At 36.0% G+C, this 27,476-nt stretch overlaps 1 protein-coding gene across 1 annotated transcript in view; it reads left to right on the top strand.

Moving 5' to 3' along the window:
* Positions 1-27,476, top strand: part of Mical (Molecule interacting with CasL) — a 538,428-nt gene that overhangs the window by 37,645 nt on the left and 473,307 nt on the right. The gene's annotated exons all lie outside the window — the stretch shown is intronic.

Below are 27,476 nucleotides of genomic sequence, written 5' to 3'. Positions count from 1 at the left end.
ATCAGACATACAAAAATATTTTGGGAAAATTTGGAGAAAAGAGTAAAGCTAATAATAATGGCAAATACCTGTTGGATTTCTGCGAAGGACATGGACTGGTTATTACTAACTCATTGTTCCAAATGTGCACAAATTCACATGGGGAAAAGATGAAAGCAATAAGAAAAGTACCACGGACTATGTTATTGTTGATAGTGATGATTTCTTACTGGTGTGTAGGATACTAGTGTATAGAGGATTTGAAATTGGAAGTGATGACCATTTAACCTTGGGCAGTTTAAAATTTAATTTCATGTTGGTTCTAGTAGTAAGACTTATACGTTGGTTAGACATAACTGGTAATTAATTTACGGAATTAACAACGCATATAAAGTATATTAATTAAAGATAACTTTAATGAATCACTTCTATATTTCGGCAATGTCACATTGCCATCTTCAGGAACATAAAGATATGGTATGTGCACTAAGGAACTAACAAAGCAAATGAGGAAGAAAGTAAGAAACTAATTTTGTTCCTAAAGTCCTAATGGTGCCCTCTTGCAGGCTAATTTGGTAGTCTTGGCAGTTGGGCTGAAGTTCTCATAATGAAAGTCTCCCAAATTTGGGGCAGTTTCATGCACCCAAATTTGTTGAGGTTAGGAACGTTTTTTAGAGCTGCTGAAGATTCTTTGAATAATCTTTCGTATTTAAACTTGCTGCGATGGATTATTTTTGTTTTCTTCCAACGAATTTTATGGTGGGTATCTAAGGCATGGTCTGCCAGCCCAGAGCAGCTGTACTGGTGAAAATGGATGTAGTCTTGGTGTTCTGAAATCCTAATATTTGTTGTTCTGCCTGTTTGGCCAAAGTAGGACAATTTGCAGCTGCAAGGGACCTGGTATACACCAGGTAGGTCTAGGGGAAGTGGTTGGGCTTTGGTAGAGCGGATAAGGGATGCCAACTTTTTATATGGTCTGTAACAGGAAGTAAGGTCATATTTTTTGAGGATATTAGTTATTTTTTCAGAGGTGCCCTGGATGTAGGGGATAGTGATAGACTTGGTGTAGTCTTTATTGTGGAGGGGGGGGGGGTTGTGGTTTACAGGTTTTAGTATTTTTTGGATTTTTTTGGGGTTATAGCCATTGGCTAAGAAAGTGTTGAGGATGTGGTTTAGTTCCATAGTCATGGCCTTGTCATCTGAGCAGATTAATTTTGCCCTCTTATATGGTGTTTTTATCACCCCATATTGTTGTGAGGGGGGGGGGGGGGGATTGCTGGTGAATGTATTTGCCTGTGTGGGTGGGTTTTCTGTAAACAGAGAAAACCAAAGATCCATCAAGCTGGCGGGTGATTAAAGTATCTAGGAAGGGGAGGGTGTTGTTTTCCTCTTTTTCTAAGGTGAAATGGACTCTGGGATGTTGGTTGTTTAAGTGTATTAGGAAGGAGTGGAGTGTGTCTGAGCCATGTGGCCAAATAGCAAACACATCATCCACATAACGAAGCCAAATAGTGGGTTTTTGGGGCAGAGTTTAAGGCTTTCTCTTCAAATGTCTCCATAAAGAAATTGGCCAAGGGTGGGGAAAGTGGTGAACCCATGGCTGTCCCCTCTATCTGTTTGTAGAACTTTCCTTGCCAAACAAAATAGCCTGAGTTCATTGTGAACTGAAATAGGACTGAGATATCAGGAGGAAACTTGGCTTGGATGAGCTCAAGGGTTTCTTTGAGTGGGACATTAGTGAATAGGCAGGAGACGTCAAAACTGACCATTATGTCAGTGTGTTGGAGTGCGAGGTTTTCTATACTGGCTTTAAAGTGGGCCGAGTTTTTTATGTGTGATGGTGTGTTGCCAGTGTAGTGTGTGAGCGTTTTGGCTAAATGTTTGGCTAATTTATGTGTGGGGGAATCAATGCCATCCACTATGGGACGCAATGGCACATTTTGTTTATGTATTTTTGGGAGTCCATATAATCGGGGGGGGGGGTCTAGAGTTATAAGGTTTAAGTTTGTTGGTGACTTCCACAGGCCAAGAAGTGACTTTCTTAAGGAGTCTGTGGATAGTTCTAATCTGAGAGCTGGTCGGATTATATTCAATGGGGAGGTAAGTAGTACGGTCTCGTATTAAAGAATTTAGCTTACCTTTGTAGTCTTTTTGATTGAGTACCACAGTGGCGCTTCCCTTTTGAAGGGAATCAAATTGAAGCACGTTTTACTTCTGAGAAAGCTCTACACATTTATAACCGCACTAGCTTCGCCCTGTTAAGAGAACAAATTACCGCAACGCGCATTCTCCTTGCCGACGAAAACAAAACCTTACGGGCGCTAGAGGAAGAGCTTTCTAACACACTCGGCCTTGATCTATGGTCTATACTTTATGACATCTCATGCACATCGGCAAGAAAGGAATTCGAAAAAATACGTAGTCGGCACGTGAAAAAATACGAAAACCTGACAAAGACTTCTACTTCTGTACCCCAGCCACCACTTAACACAGTAGTCAACCTCTCGTCGGCAGTTTTAAAGCCTGAGGCACTCACCGCTCTTTCACGTGGTCACAATTTCGCCCTAGCTCCTAAAAGGATACCTGCTGAAGAAATCATGATCCAAATAGAGCGTGGAATTCGCAACCTGCCTAACCATATCGCCAACAACGTGAGACTGGATGTAGTCGGTGTTCTCACTAAAGCCAAACCTCCAAAATCCAACTTATCCAAAAACGAATATACAGCCCTACAAGAATTAAAAAACAACAAAAAAATAGTAATCACCAAAGCTGATAAGGGAAGTGCCACTGTGGTACTCAATCAAAAAGATTACAAAGGTAAGCTAAATTCTTTAATACGAGACCGTACTACTTACCTCCCCATTGAATATAATCCGACCAGCTCTCAGATTAGAACTATCCACAGACTCCTTAAGAAAGTCACTTCTTAGCCTGTGGAAGTCACCAACAAACTTAAACCTTATAACTCTAGACCCCCCCCGATTATATGGACTCCCAAAAATACATAAACAAAATGTGCCATTGCGTCACATAGTGGATGGCATTGATTCCCCCACATATAAATTAGCCAAACATTTAGCCAAAACGCTCACACACTACACTGGCAACACACCATCACACATAAAAAACTCGGCCCACTTTAAAGCCAGTATAGAAAACCTCACACTCCAACACACTGACATAATGGTCAGTTTTGACGTCTCCTGCCTATTCACTAATGTCCCACTCAAAGAAACCCTTGAGCTTATCCAAGCCAAGTTTCCTCCTGATATCTCAGCCCTATTTCAGTTCACAATGAACTCAGGCTATTTCGTTTGACAAGGAAAGTTCTACAAACAGATAGAGGGGACAGCCATGGGTTCACCACTTTCCCCACCCTTGGCCAATTTCTTTATGGAGACATTTGAAGAGAAAGCCTTAAACTCCACCCCACAAAAACCCACTATTTGGCTTCCTTATGTGGATGATGTGTTTGCTATTTGGCCACATGGCTCAGACACACTCCACTCCTTCCTAACACACTTAAACAACCAACATCCCAGAGTCCATTTCACCTTAGAAAAAGAGGAAAACAACACCCTCCCCTTCCTAGACACTTTAATCACCCGCCAGCTTGATGGATCTTTGGTTTTCTCTGTTTACAGAAAACCCACCCACACTGGAAGATACATTCACTAGCAATCCCCCCCCCCCCCCTCACAACAATATGGGGTGATAAAAACACTATATAACAGGGCAAAATTAATCTGCTCAGATGACAAGGCCATGACTATGGAACTAAACCACATCCTCAACACTTTCTTAGCCAATGGCTATAACCCCAAAAAAATCCAAAAAATACTAAAACCTGTAAACCACAACCCCCCTCCACAATAAAGACTACACCAAGTCTATCACTATCCCCTACATCCAGGGCACCTCTGAAAAAATAACTAATATCCTCAAAAAATATGACCTTACTTCCTGTTACAGACCATATAAAAAGTTGGCATCCCTTATCCGCTCTACCAAAGCCCAACCACTTCCCCTAGACCTACCTGGTGTATACCAGGTCCCTTGCAGCTGCAAATTGTCCTACTTTGGCCAAACAGGCAGAACAACAAATATCAGGATTTCAGAACACCAAGACTACATCCGGTTTCACCAGTACAGCCGCTCTGGGCTGGCAGACCATGCCTTAGATACCCACCATAAAATTCGTTGGAAGAAAACAAAAATAATCCATCGCAGCAAGTTTAAATACGAAAGATTATTCAAAGAATCTTCAGCAGCTCTAAAAAAACGTTCCTAACCTCAACAAATTTGGGTGCATGAAACTGCCCCAAATTTGGGAGACTTTCATTATGAGAACTTCAGCCCAACTGCCAAGACTACCAAATTAGCCCGCAAGAGGGCACCATTAGGACTTTAGGAACAAAATTAGTTTCTTACTTTCTTCCTCATTTGCTTTGTTAGTTCCTTAGTGCACATACCATATCTTTATGTTCCTGAAGATGGCAATGTGACATTGCCGAAATATAGAAGTGATTCATTAAAGTTATTTTTAATTAATATACTTTATATGTGTTGTTAATTCCGTAAATTAATTACCAGTAATTTCATGTTGGAAAGAAGAACATGTAAGAAAATGTTAATGAATAAAATTTGAGCAGTTCTCAGATGTGAACTGTAGACTAAAATACACAAACATTATTTATGAGAACAGGAATCAAACCTTGGAGATTGTAGCAAATCCTGAAGAAAACATTGATTGACTTAGCCAGAGAGGCATGTGATACTGTTGTCTGCACGAATAGAAAAGTCAGAACTCCATGGTGGACTCAGAAAGTTAATGAGGTAGTGAAGGAAAAGAAGAAAGTGCATCAAAAGTTCCTGCTGAATAAGTCAGCTTGTGCTCTTAGAGAATACAGAGACAAATGTAAGAAAGCTAAACACCGTGTAAAACTAGCTAAATCAAAAGTCATGGGAAGACTTTCATAAGAACATAGAAATAAATATCAAGAAGGTGGCAAGATATTCTGGAGGTTGTTGAAGAAGCTCAGAAATGGAGAAAAGAGTGCTGTAAAAGGAATTAGAGATGATAATGGCGATATGAAAACCGGAGAAATAGATATCCTTGAAGTATGGAGTAATTACTTCAAAAAATTGCTAAATGAAACAAGCAGTGATAGCACAGTGGTAAAAAAACACTCAACAGGCATACAGTCAGGAATACATATCCATAATTGAAGTGGAAAAAGCCATCAAAAGCCTGAAGCGTGGAAAGGCAGCAGCAGTAGATGATATTCGATCAGAAATGCTCAAGTATAGAGGTATTAAACTTGTACAGTGGCTGCACTGCATAGTTCAGAAGGCCTGGACAGAGGGACGAATTCCAGATGATTGGAGTAGAGCTCTCATAGTACCCATATATAAAAAGGGAAATAAAACTGAATGTGAGAATTACAGAGGCATTTCATTACTGAGTGTTCCTGGTAAGATATATGCAAGTATACTTGAGAAACAGTTGAGAAGGATTGTGGAAGGGCAGCTTGGTGATGAACAAATTGGATTCAGGTCAGATGGATGCTGTCAGGATCAGATTAACAACAAATAGTTGAGAAATCATGGGAATATAACAAAGATCTGTATTTAAGTTTTGTAGATCTGGAAAAGGCATATGACAAAGTGCCAAGAGAAAAGATATTCAAAATGCTGCAGTTGGTGTCAATGGGGCATTATATCAAGCAATAGTTAGTCTTTATTTGATTTGTTAGTAAGCATTTAGAATTGAAAGAAGTACAGGAAGATGGTTTTATGTTAAATCTGGTGTCAGACAAGGATGTACATTATCCCTTCTGTTATTTATTATCTAAATGGATCACATTTTGAAGGAAAGTGGTATTTAAGCTGATATCAAAATTGGAGATGTTAATCTCAGCTCTTTACTTTATGCAGACGATGTTATAATTCAAAATAAATCTGCTACAAGTCTGCAAGATTCCTTGACTAAATTGAATAACTGTTGTAATAGATATGGTATGAAGGTCAGCAATAAAAAGACAAAGACAATGAAAATAGGCAGAATCGTTGAAAATGTCAACTGCATTCTGAATGAAGAACCTATAGAACCAGTAAAACATTTCAGCTACTTAGGTATAATTTTTAGTGAAGATGGTAAATTAAATATGGAAGACAACAAAGCTGGATGGTAGGAAGTCAACTGAATAAATTTATATGGAATAAGAGAGAAACTACTCAAAACACTAAATTAACTGTATACAAGATAGTGTTCAAGCCAATTTTAACTTATAGATCTGAGAGCTGGGTTAGAAATAAAACACTTGACCAAAGACTAGAGATCACAGAAAAAGATTAGGGGTGTGAACAGATAGCATCAATGGCAATATCATATTAAAAACAAGGATATTAGAAAAGAACTTTTCATTGTTAGCATCCAGGAATATGCTAGCAGAACTAATCTCAGGTGTTATGGTCACTTAAACAGAATGGGAGAAGAAAGAAAACAAGTGTTCTCTACCAGGTTGGCAGAAAAAAGACCCAGAAGAAGATCAAGATATAGGTGAATTAATACAGTAAAAAGTGTTTTAGAAGGTAGAAATATAAGATCTGAAAATGTTGGAGTCTTGACAGGTAACAGATTGATTTGGAAGAAAATTGTAGATAGGAAGTTAGTTGTGATGTAAGTTTTTCATATAGTACTATCATATCCTGTACACCCCTTGAGGGTACATGTCAGGAATTTGATGATGATGTTTGTTGTAATGCAATGCTGTGAAAATTACTTACAGCTGCAGCAGCTTTTCAGTTTGAAAACTCATAACTTCTACAGTACTACAAGATAGTGTTCAAGCCAATTTTAACTTATAGATCTGAGAGCTGGGTTAGAAATAAAACACTTGACCAAAGACTAGAGATCACAGAAAAAGATTAGGGGTGTGAACAGATAGCATCAATGGCAATATCATATTAAAAACAAGGATATTAGAAAAGAACTTTTCATTGTTAGCATCCAGGAATATGCTAGCAGAACTAATCTCAGGTGTTATGGTCACTTAAACAGAATGGGAGAAGAAAGAAAACAAGTGTTCTCTACCAGGTTGGCAGAAAAAAGACCCAGAAGAAGATCAAGATATAGGTGAATTAATACAGTAAAAAGTGTTTTAGAAGGTAGAAATATAAGATCTGAAAATGTTGGAGTCTTGACAGGTAACAGATTGATTTGGAAGAAAATTGTAGATAGGAAGTTAGTTGTGATGTAAGTTTTTCATATAGTACTATCATATCCTGTACACCCCTTGAGGGTACATGTCAGGAATTTGATGATGATGTTTGTTGTAATGCAATGCTGTGAAAATTACTTACAGCTGCAGCAGCTTTTCAGTTTGAAAACTCATAACTTCTACAGTACTACAAGATAGTGTTCAAGCCAATTTTAACTTATAGATCTGAGAGCTGGGTTAGAAATAAAACACTTGACCAAAGACTAGAGATCACAGAAAAAGATTAGGGGTGTGAACAGATAGCATCAATGGCAATATCATATTAAAAACAAGGATATTAGAAAAGAACTTTTCATTGTTAGCATCCAGGAATATGCTAGCAGAACTAATCTCAGGTGTTATGGTCACTTAAACAGAATGGGAGAAGAAAGAAAACAAGTGTTCTCTACCAGGTTGGCAGAAAAAAAGACCCAGAAGAAGATCATGATATAGGTGAATTAATACAGTAAAAAGTGTTTTAGAAGGTAGAAATATAAGATCTGAAAATGTTGGAGTCTTGACAGGTAACAGATTGATTTGGAAGAAAATTGTAGATAGGAAGTTAGTTGTGATGTAAGTTTTTCATATAGTACTATCATATCCTGTACACCCCTTGAGGGTACATGTCAGGAATTTGATGATGATGTTTGTTGTAATGCAATGCTGTGAAAATTATTTACAGCTGCAGCAGCTTTTCAGTTTGAAAACTCATAACTTCTACAGTACTGATTTATTTTTCCATTGGGCCTTTTGATACATATTTGTAATACTCAAGGAAATAAAATACGAATATACCTTCACTTCTCATCATCAAATTTCTGATGTGTATTCTCAGGGGGTGTACAGGATAATTTTGATAATACTAAATGAAAAAGTACACCATTACTCGCTTCCAATCAACAATTTTCCTCCAAATTAATGTTATCTCTCAAGATTCCAGTATTATCAGATCTTATATTTCTGCATTTTATGGTGTTTTTTGCTATATCAATTCATCTACATCTCGTCTTCCTCTGGGTCTTTTTCCTCTCATCCTGGCAAAGAACACTGGTTTTGATAATTTTTGTTCTCCTTTTCTGTTTACATGAACATACCACCTGAGATTAGCTCTACTAACACATTTCTGAATGGTAACAATGGCAAGTTCTTTCCTAATATCCTATTTTTAACATGATACTGTCACTGATTCCATCTGTTCACTCCACTAATCATTCTCAGGACTTCTATCAGAGGTCTCTAATATTTGATCAGGTGTTTTATTTCTAACCCAACTCTCAGATCCATAAGTTAAAATTGGTTTCAACACTGTCTTGTATACAACTAATTTAGTTTTGACTAATTTTTTTCTTATTCTATATACATTTATTCTGCTGACTTCCTACCATACTAGCTTTACTAATTCTGTTATCCATTTTTATATTTAATTTTCCATCTTTGCTTCAAAATTGTGCCTAAATACGAAAATGTTTTACTTTTTCTATAGGTTTCTCCATTCAGGATACAGTTGACGTTTTCAATGTTTCTGTCTATTTTCATTGTCTTTGTCTTTTTTTTTTTTTTGGTTAATTTCATGCCAAATTTATTACAACAGTTATTCTTTTTAGTCTGGGAATCTTGTAGGCTTGTACTAGATTTATTCAGAAGTATAATATCATCTGCATAAAGTAAGATTAACATCACCAATTCTGATATCAGATTTAGTATCCCTTTCCTTTATAATGTGATCCATCTAGATAATGAATAACAGTGGAAATAATGTGCACCCCTTTTACAAATGGAATTTTACTTCAAACCACCATCTTCCTGTACCTCCTTAAATTTTAACTGCCGATTTACAACTTAAATAGAGACTATGTATTGCTTGATATAATGTCTCATTTACATACACCATATAACTGTAGCATTTTGAAGAGCTTTTCTCTTGGCACCTTGTCATATGCCTTTTCCAGATCAACAAAACTTAAATACAAATCCTTGGTATAGTCCCAAGATTTTTCAACTATTTGTCTTAGTGAAAATCTGATTCTGGCAACCTGTATTTTGCCTGATTCCAGCTTGTTCTTTTCCAAACTTCCCTTCCACAATTTTACTTAGCCATTTTTCAAGTATACTTGCATAAATCTTACTAGGAACACTCAGTAGAGAAATACCTCTGTAATTCTCACATTCAGTTTTATTTCTCTTTTTATAGATGGGTACTATGAGAACCCTGCTCCAATCATCTGGAATTTGACCCACTGACCAGGTCTTCTGAATTATGCAATGCAGCCACTGTAAAACTTTTATGTATCGATGTTGAAAATTTATTTTGCACTTGGTTAGACTATAATAAATTTAGTTTAATCCTTTATCCAAGTGTAGGCAAACAAAGTTTGCACCTGAAAATATCTTCAGGACTGAGACAAGGTGGGACATTTGTTGGCAACTCGTAGCAAAGGTGCACCAAGCTCTCATCTCTCCTTGTCTTAGTATCTCCCATAATGCAAAGCACATCTCCTTGCGGACATGTATAATGCATTACGGGAAGGGCCACTACCAATAAAGATCGAAACCGTTCTGGGTAGTGGCCCTTCCCTTAATGCATAGCATTATACATGCCTGCAAGGAGATGTGCTTTGCATTATGAGAGATACTAAGACAAGGAGAGATGAGAACTTGGTCCACCTTTGCTATGAGATGCCAACAAATGTACCACCTTGCCTCAGTCCTGAAGATATTTTCAGGCGCAAGCTTTGTGCCTACACTTGGATAAAGGATTAAACTAAATTTATTATGTTAATATATAATAAATTTAAAAAAAAATAATAATATAATATGTATCGATATGTGAGCATTTTTGGCCTAATTTCATCAACTCCAGTTGTCTTTTCACATTTCAGGTTTTGATGACTTTTTGTACTTCAAGTATGTATTCCTGACTGCATTCTTGTTGGGAGTTTCCTACTACCATGCTTGACAGCACTTGTTTCATTTAACAGTCTTTCAAAGTAATTATCCAGACATCTAGAATATCTATATTTTCAGTTTTCATGTCACTTTTATAATCTCCGATTTATTTTACTGTACTTTTTCTCCATTTCCAAGTATTTTCAATAGGCTCCAGAAAGTCTTCCCGTTACTTTTATGTAGCTAATTCTATACAGTGCTTTGCTTTCTTGCATTTTTCTCAGTATTATCTACAAGCACAAGCTGACTTTGTTTCCAGGAACTTTCAATATGCATTCTTCTTTAACTTCCTGTGTCCACCATAGTTTTGATTTTTCTATCCTTACAAATGACCTCACCATATGCTTCCCTTGCTGAATCAGTTGATGTTTTCTTTAGAGTTTGCCATTGAATCTTCAAGGTTTGGTTCCTGTTTTCAAATTCTTTCATTTTTCTTTCAGTGATGGTATATTTGAGTCAGTTCACCTCTGAAAGCTTAACTGATTTTAAAACTTTCTTATAGTCTTCATTTCATTATGAAATTCAATTTCCTCCTGCTCAAAACTAAATAGTCATCACTTCTTGTCCTGTGATCCACTGGGAAAAGATTGCTATCAGCTATAACATAGTTGATAGCAATTGAACTTAGTCAATGAGACTTCTTATTTCTTTCTTCTTTCCATGTGAATTTTTGCACATTTTTATGTTGGAATCAGGGTGAACAGCGAAAAGTCAGCTACTAGAACAAATCTCAGAACACGGCCCAACTCAACAGAATTCAAGATTGGTAATATCAACATAAGAAGCATCAGTGGAAAAGAAATGGAACTAGCAAAAGAATTGGATAAGTACTAGATCAACATAATAGCCATGATTGAAATAAAGAAGACAAAAACAGATGAGATCTTTCTAAGCGACAAATAAAAAAATGTTATATTCAGGCAATAACAATCAGGGAAAAGAGTGAGTAGCTTTAGTATTCAACACTAAATATAAGGATAATCTTTTTGAATGTCAGGCAATATCAAGTAGTCATGTAGGCAAATATCAGAATGGGGAACTGAAAACAATGAGACTTATTTGTGTTTATGGTACCAGAAAAGGTTCTACCAAGGACGAAATAGAAGAAATTTTTGAGGCATTAGAGAAGGCAGAAGGCTCAATGAAAAAAGAAAAGTTAGTCCTTGTTGGAGATCTAAACAGCAGAGTAGGAAATGATTACCAGACATATAGGAATGTTTTGGAAAAATTTGGAGAAAAGCACAAACCATTTTATAATAATAATGGTAAATAACTGCTGGATTTCTGTTCAGGATATAGATTAATTATTACTAACACCATGTTCCAACATAAAAATGTGCAGAAATTCACATGGAGAGAAGAGGCAAGGAATAAGAAAAGTCTCATTGACTATGCTATTGTTGATAGTGATGTTTTCTTCCTGGTGCAGGACACCTGAGTGTACAGAGGATTTGAAATTGGAAGTGATCACTAGTTAGTCTTCAGCAGGATAAAATTGAATTTCATATTGAAAAGAATAACACGTAAGAAAGTTTTAAAGCGAATAAAAGTTGAGCAGCTCTCAGTTGTGAACTGTAGACTAAAATACAGATTATTGAAGAAACAATGAAAGAGTTTGAGAACAGGAATCAGAGCTTGGAGATTCAGTGGCAAACTCTGAAGAAAACATTGATTGATTCTACCAGAGAGGCATGTGGTGAGGTTGTCTGTAAGGATAAAAAAATCAGAACTCCCTGGTGGACACAAGAAGTTAAAGAGGCAGTGAAGGAAAAGAAAAAAGCATATCAAAAGTTCCTGCTGAATAAGTCAGCTTGTGCTCTTAGAGAATACAGAGACAAATGTAAGAAAGCTAAACACCGTGTAAAACTAGCTAAACAAAAGTCATGGGAAGACTTTCATAAGAACATAGAAATAAATATCAAGAAGGTGGCAAGATATTCTGGAGATTGTTGAAGAAGCTTAGGAATGGAGGAAAGACTGCTGTAAAAGGAATTAGAGATGATAAAGGTGACATGAAAATGGGAGAAAAAGATATCCTTGAAGTATGGAGTAATTACTTTGAAAAACTGCTAAATGAAACAAGCAGTGATGACAGCACAGTGGTAAAAAACACTGACCAGGCATGCAGTCAGGAATACATATCCATACTTGAAGTAGAAAAAGCCATCAAAGGGTTGAAATGTGGAAAGGCAGCAGGAGTAGATGATATTCGACCAGAAATGCTGAAGCATGATGGTATAAAAGTCTTACAGTGGCTGCACTGCATAGTTTAGAAAGCCTGGATAGAGGGACGAATTCCCGATGATTGGAGTAGAGCTCTCATAGTACCCATATATAAAAAGGGAAATAAAACTGAATGTGAGAATTACAGAGGTATTTCCCTACTGAGTGTTCCTGGCAAGATCTATGCAAGTATACTTGAGAAACGGTTGAGAAGAAATGTGGAAGAAAAGCTTGGTGAAGAACAAGCTGGATTCAGGCCAAATAGAGGCTGTCAGGATCAGATCTTCACTTTATGACAAATAGTCGAGAGAGCATGGGAATATAACAAAGATCTGTATTTAAGTTTTGTCGATTTGGAAAAGGCACATGACAAGGTGCCAAGAGAGAAACTATTCAATACACTGCGTTATATAGTGTCAATGGCGCATTATATCAAGCAATACTTAGTCTTTATTTGAGTTGTAAGTCAGCAGTTAGAATTGAAGGAAGTACAGGAAGATGGTTTAATGTTAAATCTGGTGTGAGACAAGGATGTACGTTCCCCTCTGGTATTCATTATCTATATGGATCACATTATGAAGGAAAGTGGTATTAAACATGATATCAAAATTAGAGATGTTAATGTCAGTGTTGGATCCTACTTCGTCTTAATCTATACTTTGGATCTGACATTTAGTTATTACGATGTTCTTAACCTAAAAAATAGTTGCTAGTTGATTTCTAATACAAATATAGAGAAAATTTATATTTATAGACTGCGCCACTCTATATCTGAATTAGTTCAAGAATTGAAGATAAATCAACTCTCAATTACCCTTCCTTTATACGTTATTATTATATATACTGGCCGAGTATATTTGACTTACTTAATTCACCTGCTTGGGTTCGAATATTTTATGAATGGTGCAGTAAAAGAGATTCAGGCAAAATACAACTTTTGATAAACAAAAAACAAACATTTAATTTAGAATCACAAATTTTACACTTAAATTCAAATTAGTAATTAAGATATCACAAACATTTTAACTCCTCAGGTAAATTCAATCATTCAACTCATACAATGGTAAATCTGGTATCTCTGTAATACAGTCTTCTCACAGTTCCTTAAGTTCCAAATACAACAAAAATTGCAGTAATACTTCTTCACAAACAAACACTTTTAAATTTACACTTTAGCTAACTTCCTCAATAGTTACTGTTAGTATAACGAAATTCTAGGATGAAACTCTCACACTTCTCTGTATAGGAATATTAAAGGTTGGAATAATCTTACCGATAATCTTTTTTCCTCACCTACTTATACGTAAACACTTAAACAGTGTACGGCACTCATTAAAATAATTCTTCTAAGCAATAACTGAATTAATCATCGGTCACTATACACATAAACAAACTTTGTTGCATAAAGTACTACTGATCACTCATGAAATAAGGCAACACACAATAATTCCTTATCTTGAGGTTTTATATGCACGGTTCACTCTTCCGGCATTCAATTAATTCTTTAGACACTACAATTCTAAACACAGCTAATGGTAAACTTCAATTTTACAGCCTCTACTATTCCCTAATAACTCTGTGCTTTGCTTCAAGGTTCTGTATGTCCTTGAAAGGTCGGCCCTGAAATTGAATCTCAACTCAAATATCGCTAGTCTATTTAGTAGTCACTCAGCTGTCTTCCGTAGCTATAATTGTTATTCTACAATTTATTAGCTAACCGCCTCTCGACTAGTAGACTTTATTAGCTGCTTGAGTGACTTGCTGACTCGCTATTATCGCACTGTGATTCCTGATGCCGAAAGCTCCAATTCCAACCTAATGCCAATCCGCTCCTTTTTCTCTCTCTTAATTCCTCTAATCTCCCCTTAATTCCTTAATAATTTCAGCGTTCATCGCTTATATATCTCTTCTTCCTGCCTAAATTATTCACATGATTTCTTTCTAAAACTCTTTTCAATAAACCTTCTTGTCACATGGTGTTCCAAAACGTGCTCGCTCACTTACATACGTCTCCATGACAACAAAACAAAACATAATAAAATTGAGGTATTGCATAACGCTAAACTTCTACAAATAGGAATAAATAGAGAATATTTACATTTCAATTAATGCGCAGTTGAATTATCAAATACAAATTCTTATAATATTAACATAGTAATTTCATTGTTAATACATATATCTTTGATTAATTAATTAAATATTAGACAAAATTAAAGTAGTTATATGAATATTAAATTGTAAAATAAATTGTTTACATTAAATAATATTTACAAGTCTAGCCTTTGTGATGGAATATCATGTTGGATTCTGAATCAAATAATAATTACTCCAATCTCTATATATTCAGAATCCAACAAATAAATATTAGACAAAATTAAAGTAGTTTTATGAATATTAAATTGTAAAATAAGTTGTTTACATTAAATAATATTTAAAAGTCTAGCCTTTATGATGGAAGATCATGTTGGATTCTGAAGCAAATAATAATTACTCCAATCTCTATATATTCAGAATCCAACATCAGCTGTTTGCTTTATGCTGATGATGTTATACTTTTAAATAAATCCGCTACAAGTCTGCAAGATTCTCTGACTAAATTGAATAGCTGTTGTAATAGATATGGTATGAAGGTCAGCAATAAAAAGACAAAGACAATGAAAATAGGCAGAATCATTGAAAATGTCAACTGTGTTGTGAATGGAGAACCTGTGGAATAAGTAAAACATTTCAGCTACTTAGGCAGCACGATTTTTACTGAAGATGGTAAATTAAATATAGAAAGAGACAACAGAATCAGCAAAGCTGGTATGGTGGGAAGTCAATTGAATAAATTCATATGGAATAAGAGAGAAATTAGTCAGAACACTAAATTAGCTGTATACAAGACAGTGTTCAAACCAGTTTTAACTTATGGATCTGAGAGCTGGGTCAGAAGTAAAACACTTGACCAAAGACTAGAGACCACAGATATGAGAGTCCTGAGAAAGATTATAGGCGTGAGCAGATGGCATCAATGGCAATATCATATTAAAAATGAGGATATTAGGAAAGAACTTGACATTGTCAGCATCCAGGAATGCATTAGCAGAGCTAATCTCAGGTGGTATGGTCACTTAAACAGAATGGGTGAGGAAAGATTAGCAAAACAAGTGTTCTCTGCCAGTTTGGCAGGAAAACGACCCAGAGGAAGACCAAGATATAGGTGGATTGATACGGTACAAAGTGCCTTAGACAATAGAAATATAAGATCTGATAATGTTTGAGTCTTGACAAGTAACAGACTGATTTGGAGGAAAATGGTAGATAGGAAATTAATAATGATGTAATTTTTTTCATGTAGTACTATCATATCCTGTACACCCCATGAGGTTACATGGCAGGAAGTTGATGATGATGATACTTGAGAAGAATGGTGGAGGAAAAGCTTGGTGAAGAACAAGCTGGATTCAGGCCAAATAGAGGCTGTCAGGATCAGATCTTCATTTTACGACAAATAGTCGAGAAATCATGGGCATATAACAAAGATCTCTATTTAAGCTTTGTCGATCTGGAAAAGGCATATGACAAGGTGCCAAGAGAGAAGCTATTCAATACGCTACAGTTATATTGTGTCAATGTGGCATTATATCAAGCGATACTTAGTCTTTATTTGAGTTGTAAATCTGCAGTTAGAATTGAAGGAAGTACAGGAAGATGGGTTAATATTAAATCTGGTGTGAGACAAGGATGTACATTATCCCCTCTGTTATTCGTTATCTATATGGATCATATTATGAAGCAAAGTGGTATTAAACCTGATATCAAAATTGGAGATGTTAATGTCAGCTCTTTGCTTTATGCAGACGATGTTATACTTCAAAATAAGTCTGCTACAAGTCTGCAAGATTCCTTGACTAAATTGAATAACTGTTGTAATAGATATGGTATGAAGGTCAGCAATAAAAAGACAAAGACAATGAAAATAGGCAGAATCGTTGAAAATGTCAACTGCGTTGTTAACGAAGAACCTGTGGAACAAGTAAAACATTTCAGCTACTTAGGCACGATTTTTAGTGAAGTTGGTAATTAAATCTGGAAATAGACAACAGAATCAGCAAAGCTGGTATGGTGGGAAGGCAATTGAATAAATTCATATGGAATAAGAAAAAAATTACTCAGAACACTATTTTAGCCGTTTTCAAGACCGTGTTCAAACCAGTTTTAACTTATGGATCTGAGAGTTGGGTCAGAAGTAAAGCACTTGACCAAAGACTAGAGACTGCAGATATGAGAGTCCTGAGAAAGATTTGAGGCGTGAACAGATCCATGGCAATATCATATTAAAAACGAGGATATTAGGAAAGAACTTGACATTGTTAGCATCCAGGAATGGGTTAGCAGAACTAATCTCAGGTGGTATGGTCACTTAAACAGAATGGGCGAAGAAAGATTAGCAAAACAAGTGTTCTCTGCCAGGTTTGGCAGGAAAACGACCCAGAGAAAGACCAAGATATAGATGGATTGATATGGTACAAAGTGCTTTAGACAATAGAAATATAAGATCTGATAATGTTGGAGTCTTGACAAGTAACAGACTGATTTGGCGGAAAATTGTAGATAGGAAGTTAGTAATGATATAAATTTTTCATGTAGTACTATCATATCCTGTAGACTCCTTGAGGGTACATTGCAGGAATTTGATGATGATGAATATAACTTTTTTTTATTTGTCGCTTATAAAGATCTCATCTGTTTTTGTCTTCTTTATTTCAATCATGGCTATTATGTTGATCTAATACTTATCCAATTTTTTTGCTAGTTCTATTTCTTTTCCATTGATGCTTCTTATGTTGCTATTACCAATCTTGAATTCTGTTGAGTTGGGACATGTTCTGAGATTTGTTCTAGTAGCTGACATGTTGCTGTTCATCCTGGTTCCCTGACAAAAACAACTGGGGGGGGGGGGCATTGTTTAGTTGGGTGACACCCCAGTCAGCATGAAAATCATGTTGTACCATCATTTTATATTGTGGTTTAAGCCAATAAGAATACAATTTGCTCAGCCAAATCCGAAATTGCCAGTCCATCGTCGTTCATTTAGTATCTGGATAGATACCTAACAGGGTGCACCATGAGAAAGTGAGGACTGGATGTTAGATCAGAAGCGATTTAAGCACCCCGTTTACTTGTAAGATGAAGAAATAGAAATATACCTTCACTTTAAAGGGGATGAAGTACAAATATATCTTCATGTGTTGCAATTATTAAATTGCAACACATGAAGGTTGTATTTTTTATTAAAAAAACATATGTGCTTTTTAGTGAAATGCAACATGTTTATTGCATTTCACAGTTGTTGCATTCAAAATCAATGAATATGTAAAAGGCAGCACATATCCTTATACGAGCTGCTGTGTCTCTGCTCTCTTGTGGAATATCAAGTCAGTCACTTGTGAATTTAATTTGTTTTAGAAGAGTTATTCAGAATTATTCAGTTTTCTTGATTTTGAAAATAACCTGCACCCACTAAAGTGGATGCAGGTTATTCTCTGTGTGAAGCTTCTCAATTAGACTTGCCTGTACAAGTATTGTATTTATCTGTAGTGCTTCTGGAAAATTCAGCAAAGAAAAGATGTTATTGGATGTCTATGGTAGAGATTTGTACCATAATCATCCTTTTTCTCTAAAGAGAATAAAGAGACTGTTTCTAAAGAAGATATGTTAGATAGTTTGTGTGGAAAACAGTCAATATAATCTAAACACCTTACCACATAGTGAAAGGGGGTCTACATTTACAACTGCTTGTTTGTCAGTAGTTTGGGGTATCTGTTAGGAATATGACTTAAAGAGCATGCATAAATATTAAGAAACCTTTAGCGAGTTCATCACAAAATATTTGTGTTGAACTCATTAAAGTAATTTTAATGAGGAATTCAATGTTTACATGATATGTACAGATGAAAATGTTCCATCTTGCTCTGTTGTTAATGAAGCATTGATACTGAAGTGCACAACAATTGGAAATCTTAAATTTCCTGTGTGTGATATGGGATAGCATCAGTTCCCAAGGACACATCCACCTTCTTGAAGGCTGCTTTATTGTGAAATACAAATTTGAAAAAGTGCCTCTTCCTTCCTCTTTTGACATTGATGCATCTTCACATAATAGTGATGTATTAGCTTGAAACAGTCATAATTTGCTGTTTTGTCTGATGTGCTTTAATTCAGAGCATCTGAAAAAAAAAAAAAAAAAAAATTTAAGGCTTTCATTGATATGATGTTTCAGTTAGCTATGTGGCATCATTTGTAAAATTCATGTCCTATTAATTATTTAATTTTTACTACAAAAAATAATACATAGTTGATTAAAATGAAGGTATATTTATATGTTTTTGCCTGTAATATAGTATTGAAAACAATAATATGACAAGCAGATCAGTATTAAGAATGCTTTTTGGAATATGGGCTTTCAGATGTATGCATGCACACACACACAACACGTGAAAAGAAGTTAACGGACACCATAGTGTGTGAGGAACAAACAGCCATGGTACTCACCTTAATAAGATGTAGAACTTCCATATGATACATTATAAAGCTCATAAGCATATCTTTTTCTTCTGTTATGATATTTTTTGCTCTATTTTTTATTGAACCATGATTTTGATAAACATATATACATAATCGTCAACAAGTTTCGCCAGCTAGGGTCTGTCTGGCTTTTTCACGACGAGAATGGTTTTACTAACATTAAATGCTAAAACAAAGAATGCAGTAACGACCTAAAAATCAGTTAAACAAATTGAAGAGCACACGTGACTTTAAGAGCATAAAGCATGGAGACTTAGTCATTGTTTTTAAAACGAGTTTCATAATTTTTCACGTAATTGAGTTCTGCTAAATATAATGAATTTATTAAGTTTTTCCAAATGTCTTTTAATGTTATGCCTTGTTTTGTATTGAGGTTGTCTCCTGTCCAGAGTACCACTGCAGCTTCGTTAAAGATTCTACATATGTAATCTTCTTCAATGTATGGCATGGAGCTGTAGTCTCAATCTATGGAATGGTTTGAAATTGAGAAATGTGCTAATCCTGAGGTGTCTGTTCTGTTGTTATTTACATCTCTGACATGTTCTTTCTTTCGGATTTCTAGGCTTCGTGAAGTTTGGCCTATGTAAGTCAGTCCACATGAGCATGGTATGCTGTAAACTCCTGCGTATTTGTAGAAAACGATGCTGTCCTTAGGAGATTTTAACATGTGCCGTGTAGTTAAAATAGGTTTAAAAGCAACCCTGATGTTAAAAGGCTTCATGATTCTTACTATTTTAATGGAAACTGAGACTGCATAAGGTATGAAGATGGACGATGCGTACTGTGTCACTAAAGGTTGTTGCAGGGGGATTGTTTCTATAGAGGATCTTTTGAATTATATTTTGTGGATAACCATTTTTGGATAGAGTTTTTGATATAAGTGAGAGCTCATCAAGTACATCTTTTTCTTCTTGATGATATTTTTTGTATGATGTATGTATGATGCTAAGTTTCTCTGCATAATGATGATGATTAGATGTAAAATGAAGATAATGTCTGGTGTCTGTAAGTTTGTGATAGATTGTGAGTTTGATTTGTCCATTATCTTGTTTTTTAACTAGTACATCCAAAAAAGGTAATTGATGGTTGTTTTCTAATTCCAATGTGAACTTAATTTTATGATGGAAAGAATTTATTTTTCGGAGGAACTCGTGTAAGGTATTTTCCGTGTCTTTCCAAACGATGAACACCGTCAACATATCTTCACCAGACTGATGGTTTTGGAGTTATTTTTGCTAGGATGTCGTTTTCTAGTTTTTCCATGAACAGATCCGCACACGGTGGTGACAGGGCACTACCCCTGGCTAAGCCTTTCAGTTGTTGATATACTTTCTTTTGTTGTTTATTGCATTGTTTACTTTAAAATAGTTAGACTTGAGGCAATGGCGGAAAAGCTGTGATATCGCTTGAAAAGAGATCTTCTATGATCTTAATTACTTCTTCGACCGGTACGCTCGTGAACAGAGAGACCACGTCTAGACTTGCAAATATGCCTGTGTTTAATATGTTGATGTTTTTAAGTTTTTCAACAAAATGTTGGGAGTTCTTTATGTGTGAGGCTGATTTCTTTATCTTCTCCTTCAACAGACTAGCTAGGTGTTTGGCTAGTAGGTATGTAGGAGAGTTTCTGCCGTCCACTATCGGGTGAAGCGAACTTTATGGACCTTTGGTTCACCATATAGGCATGGTGTTAATGGATGTAAAGATTTTAAATTTCTTTGTAATTCTTGAGGCCATCTAGTCATATTGCATATTAAAAGAGTGGTCTCGTGGTTTTTCATCTTGCGCAAAGCTTTTTCATTTGCAATTCTTCATGCAAAATATATCCTACACGTTCTTTTGAAATGCCTATATCCTCAGCAATTTCATGCACTTTGACTCGGCGGTCATCCAATACCACTTGATCAATGATTTCTGGTGTTGTTACACTTTTTAGACGTCAATTATGTGGATCATCTTCAAGGCTGGTATGGCCATGTTTAAACTCAGCAACCTATTTCTTAATTGTCGAAAATGAAGGAGAAGAGTGCCCATAAACTTTTATGAACTTCAAAGGAATTTCTTTTGGCATTAAACCTTCTTTTACAAAGAATTTTATAACTTCATGATACTCAATTTTATCCATTTCAAGAGATACAGACATCACTTTTGCTTCAGACAGCTGTATAAAACAAACTACTTGATAGAATGACTTGCAATTTCACATTGATGCTTATGCCACATGTACCAACCTAGGGGAAAAAATCTTGCTGACAGTGTTTCCATCTATGGTTGAGGCCGAGAACTTTTTCAGACTACCCTCATATACCAGTAGCATCTCTGATTGTCCTGCCATCGCCAAACATCTCTGTCAGGTCCTTCCTAGTATCTTTAATGTATAGAATGAACAGCAGTGGTCCAAAGACTGATCCCTGGGTACTCCACTGTTCACCTTAAATCTTGCAGATTTCCACATCCAATATACCACTTTCTAATGCATATTCATTAGCCACCCACTTATTCCAGTCAGTGGTTTATATTACATTCTCATATCCTCTTATTAAATGACCTTTCATGTGATATCCTATCAAGTACCTTAGAAAAATCCAACAATATCATAGTATACCATTCTCTTTATCCAACTCACCTGTAGCATTATTATAAAACAAGAGCAGATTACTCAGTCATGACCTCCTTTTAGTAAACTCATTCTGTTCCTTGCAAAGTATAGTTTGTATATCAACCTATTTCTGTATACATGTTCTAAAAAACTTCTCTAAAATTTGTACCATCACTCTTGTATAATGGGACTATTGCACATTCTTACCATTCTGTGGGATCTTTCTTTAGCTGGGACTGGAATTATACAAATGTGTCAAGGGCCTATCTAGTTCAGTTGAGCATTCTTTTAGCATACATGCTGATATCCCATCTGTTCCTGTTGCTTAATTCTTATCCAGTAGCTCTAGAGTCTCTTTGATTGCACCTTTGTCTTCTCATCCAACATAGTGGTAGCACTGCACACACCATTATATACGCCTATTGATCGAACTTAGCGACATGACCACTCGTTATTTGAACAATAACATCTTCTGACACACAGGTACCATCTATATCCAGTAAACTTATCCTTGCATGTTTTTTCCTCTCTTTTACTTCCTAATGATAAAATTTTTTGGGGTTGCCTTTAGCCTGCACAGCCGATTTCTTTTCATACTTCAGCTTAGCTTCCCATACAATACTTGAAATTTTCTATCATGCACTTTATATATATTTCATGACTTCTCTGAACCTTATTCTCACAATATTCTTTCCATATTATCCTCATTCTCACAATATTCTCTCAAATCATGCTCGTCTTGTTGATCTCTGGCACATCAATTTCACTTCTGCCTGTTAGTACTCTAGGACCACATTCAGATACTGCATCTTTAATTAAGATTTCCTTCTGGTCCTGTGATTGAATCTTATATTCTTTGATGTCAAGTTTCTTCTTTCACATGCTGCTTGAGAAGGCTTCAATTATCCAAACAGTAATTCAGAAATTTTTCTGAATTACTGTTTGGATAATTGAAGTCACCCATGATGAGTATACATTTATTACCCATCAGGGTAATTTGATGATGCCTTTCATTGTCAGCAGCAAATGAAATGCCATATCTGTAGCAACATCCCACTGTATAATTCATTCTGTTTAACCTTTACTTCAAACACTACCTCAAACTCACTGCTACATGGAACATTATTGCTATTATTGTTTACATGCATTTCTGACGTCATCGGATATCATTAATAATTACCATTTTGCCTATGACTTCTTTCCTCCTAAACATACTGTACTATTTACATTGTTCTTGTTACTACATCTGACTCAAAGCCAGGTTTCACTAATGCCAACAATTTTAGTCCATAAAGTATTCACTATGGCAATAAATTCAACTCCTATGTCCTTGATGCTTTTTGTATAGACATAAGAAGTTATCTACTGGATTTTTTGTGTACTTACATCTGCTGTCTGCTTGGCTCATTTGGGCAACGTTTTCTTTCCCCATCATAACATGCATACACATTCAAAAAACTCTAAACCCAAAGCATACAGATCCACCCCCTACCCCACCAGACTTATTATGACCACTTACAATCATATTTAGGTGTTATTAGCTCTGCCAAAAGATACGTTTTTCATGTTTCAGTTAATAATATTAGGTTAAGTCACTATAGGTTTTATTTTATACAGGCATGTGTGATTTACTTAAAAATTATTTAGTTTTTAAGTAAACATCTTTTTTTTTTTTTTCTTTTGCTTACATACGATATTGTCAGCATGTGCCAATTTGTGGTAGAATGGCAGCAAAGACATCATTGTGTGATTTGAATTTATGGGATTTTGTACAGTGGAGTGTGTATGAGACGTATTTGTTGTAAAATTAATGGATTTATGGAAGGAGAGTGAAACTGGTGAACAAGTGTGTATTAAGTGTTTTGACGGTGAGTGCCATTACATGACAAAAACGTAACAAATGTTAGTAGAATAGACAGTATCACTGGTAAAATGGAAAATGTTAATGTTGGAATTAATATTGAATGTGCAGCAGTGGAAATACAGGAGAACAATATAGACTTAAACAAGGAAATAGCAAGCTTGCATGTTATCCTTCACAGGATAAAGTGCAAAATTGAAACATTGAAGTGGCAAGAGATTATCACTTCTGAGAAGAGAAAGAAGCAAGTGGTCCCAGATAAAAATTGAGATCATGTGAACATAAAAAAAAAAAAAAAAAAAAGTAAGGAGAAAATTATGTATGGAGACTATGATCAGAGGAGTACTTGATAAAAGTATAACAAAATCATGTTTGCCCTGCGCAAAATTTTTTGTTATTCATACCATGTGGATGCAAACAGGTAAGGTGAAAGAACTAATTGTCTTAGTTGGTATTAGTGATTCTATGAGGAATGATGTGAAGGAGTTGTTGGACAAAGAAAAAATGAAGAGTGAGATGGTGCAGATTGTAAGTCTCTTGCCATGCTATGATAGAGGTGAATTGAGGAGGAGGACGTTCATAGGAAACAAATCAGTACACAGGTAGTGCAGAAGGATTGATATAGAGTTTGTAGACCTTTGCCTTGAGTTTGACAGAAAGAAGAATTTGCATAATGCTGACAGCCTGCATCTAAATTGGTTTGGGTATTAGGTAAATAGAGAGAGCTTTCTCATCTTAGCATGCTAAAGTGCAAATTCAGGACAACTTAAGGTGGATGCAAGTGAATGTGTGTGAAGGCACCCATGAGGTGAGTGAGTGTGAGAATGACCAACAAGTTCAGAATCTGGTCTCTGAAGCAAAAATATTGTATAGGGTGGTCAATGCAGGAAGTAAAGGTGGTTGTGGCCTAAAGGGATGTGCATTTTGAATATGCTACCGTCAGAAGTATCAGGAACAAGAGCTTTTTTTGGCATTGGTTTGTTTATTTATTCTCATGATGATATAACGGCTGTGGCCCCTTTTACAGGGAAATACAGCACCATTTCAGTCCCCCAAATTTTATCTGGGCTCGGGACCGGCATAGCTGGCGAATCAAGTTTGGCATTGGTTAGTGCAACCTTGCCGAAAGTTATAGGCATTAGTGAGACTTGGCTAACATCAGATGATGTAGTTACAGGGATAAAATGTGAAAGGTTTAGTATTTTCAGGGAAGATAGAGAAAATTGAATGGAGGTAGGGATACTGCTGATGATAGCAGATGAATTGCACCCAAAAAGAATAGACAGTAGGCAGGAGGGTGGCTGTTCATTTGAAGCTGTCTAATGCGAGATCAAGGCCATAAAACAAAATATAGTTAGTTACTGCTATGGGTCAGAGGGTTGCAGGGATGATCTGGAAAATATGCATCAGCCAATTAGTACAATGAGTGAAGGTCGAGGGATTATTATGGGGGACTTCAACTATGGAGATATACATTGGAAGGAAGAGAAATCGCATATCAGGAAGGCAATGGAATTTATACACCTACTGAGAGATAATTACTTATGACAGTATATGATAGACCATTTTGGATCTGGTCATAGGATCAGAAGAGCTATCGGCAACCAAGGTGGCCACATTGCTTCAGATTGGGGTAACTGACCATGTGGTCTTGACTTGGGAGATTGTAAAAAATGAGGAATAATGAGGACAAGGCAAGCTGTGCTGTGGCATAAAACACTGCAAGGAAACGATGTTAATAGTGTATAGGAGATACTAAAGGGGCATCTAGAGGAAACAATATTAAATTGTATACCTAAGTTAAGGAGGGTTAATCAGGTAGGAGTTAGATGGATGAGTGATATCATTAAGCATGAGCTGCAGAAAATGAAAATGCCATGGAAGGTATATATAAGGACAAAGGTGACCAGCAAACTCGTGAATAGTACGAAGATCAGTCAAGAAAGGTGAACAGTATGGTAAAGAAGGAAAAAATTATGAGAAGAGTAGAGTTCTTTTGCTGTGTGGCAAAAGAATGACTATGGAAGGATAACCTTAATAAGTGCTGATGGTCATGAGGTGACAGAAGCAGATAAAATAGTTGAGTTACTGATTGACCACTTTGCAAGGGTACATCATACAAGGTGAGGTTAATGCTGTGACATACATGACAGACTTGTGTAGGAACACAAGTGGGTGAATTGGAAATTCTTTAGGATATTTCAGAATCTTGATGTAAATCTTGCTGTGGTATTAAGTGGGATATCACCTCACGTTCTGCATGAATGTGCAAGGGAACTGGTAATGCCTTTGACTAGTCTCTTTAAGTCTCAGCTCTGGTAGAGTTCCAAGGGAGTGGAAAGCAGGCAAAATAATTCCCTTGCATAAGGGAGACTCTAAGATTGCAGTAGTAAATTATGGACCAATCAGTATCTCAGGAGTGGTGGTTAAAGTACTGGAAAAATTGGATAAAATGACAATTCAGGAATCGATCAATAAGAATATGAGAGATACTTTGAGGGACAACATGGCTTTGTGAAGAGGTTAGTCATGCCCTAGTAATTCACTAACTTTTTATAATGGTGACAGCTGAGTTGAATAATGGAAATGGCTACAACATGATTGCTGGATTTTGCAAAGGCATTTGACAGAATATCACATGGAACTCTATTATGCAAATTAGAACCATTAGGGATGGATGTGACATTGGTTATGTGAATAAGAGGGTGGCTACTGGACAGTCATCAAAATGTGGTATATGAAGAAACAGAATCCAGATAAAAGCTGGTGACTTTTGATGTTGTGCAAGGTTCAATGCTAGGACCACTGCTGTTTACTTTGTACATAAATGATATAAGAAATAACCCGAAAGGAAATATTCAGTTATTTGCTGATGATGAAAATTAGATAGATTAATAGTGAATCAAGCAATGTGGAGATATTGCAGGATGATTTAAATAAGCTTTTATTGTGGGCAAAAGATAATGGGTATCAGTTTAATCTGGAAAAATGCAAAGTTATGCATTTTGGGATAAATAGATTACAAATTGTGTACCACAAATTCAAAATCAAAATTCCTGAAAATGAAATGTACACTCTCTATCCAAAAAGATACCGAACTTTTCATAGAAAATAAAACACATGCCAGTTATAATTATTCAAATCATTTATTTCAATCAATATACACTCCCTCAGCTTCCATACAGTGTTTGGCACGGTCAATTAATTATTAAATGAGTTTTTTATATCAGTTTTTGAGGTACTGTTGAGGGTTGTGGTTACTGCCACTTGAATGTTTTCAGTGGTGTCGTATCACTTTCCTTTCATCAGCAAATGAAGTCGGGGGAAGAGAAAGAAGTCACAGGGTGCTAAATCAGGTGAATACGACAAGTGATACAATACACAAACTTGGTTGTTGCTCAAAAATTGTCTTACAATGTTCGAACGATGAGATGGTGCATTATCGTTCAAAAGCAGGCCAGCTGCCTGCATCACGATATTCATGCCATACACGACAAATTCTCACTATCAATCGCTTCAAAACTTCGATATAAAACTCGCCATTTGGCCAGGCAGAATGAATTCTTTATGAGTAATGCCCTTGGAATCGTAGAAACAAATCAGCATTGTCTTTACTTTTGACTTCTCTAAGCGACTTTTTTCGGATGCCCCTCTTCTAGTGGTCTCTACTCAACACTGGTGCTTTGTTTCGGGCTCATACTCAAAACACCACATTTTGTTACTAACTTGAAACGATCGTTTCAAGGAAGTTTGAGTCCTTATGAGTGATTTTAATGAGGTCCTTGCAGCGTTCAATTTGATACATTTTTTGGTCGTCGGTCAACTTGTGGGGAACAAATCGCGAATTCAGTTTATGAAGGCCCAAACTCTCGGTCAAAATGTTGTGCACAGTTGATTTTGGAATCACCAATTCATTTCAATCAATCTCATAGACGATTTTGGGTTTTCTTTGATGAAATCGTGCACTTTTTGGATGTTAACTTCGCTCAGTTCAGTTTTTGGATGGCCCGGCTTTTCGTCGTCCTCAAGTATC

Source organism: Typopeltis vanoorti, chromosome 16 (assembly GCF_054136105.1).
Source record: "Typopeltis vanoorti isolate ZY-2024b chromosome 16, IOZ_Tvanoo_1.0, whole genome shotgun sequence".
Lineage (NCBI taxonomy): Eukaryota > Metazoa > Arthropoda > Arachnida > Uropygi > Thelyphonidae > Typopeltis > Typopeltis vanoorti.
Note: the sequence above shows the minus strand (reverse complement) of the source record. Positions and strands in the feature narration are given on the sequence as shown.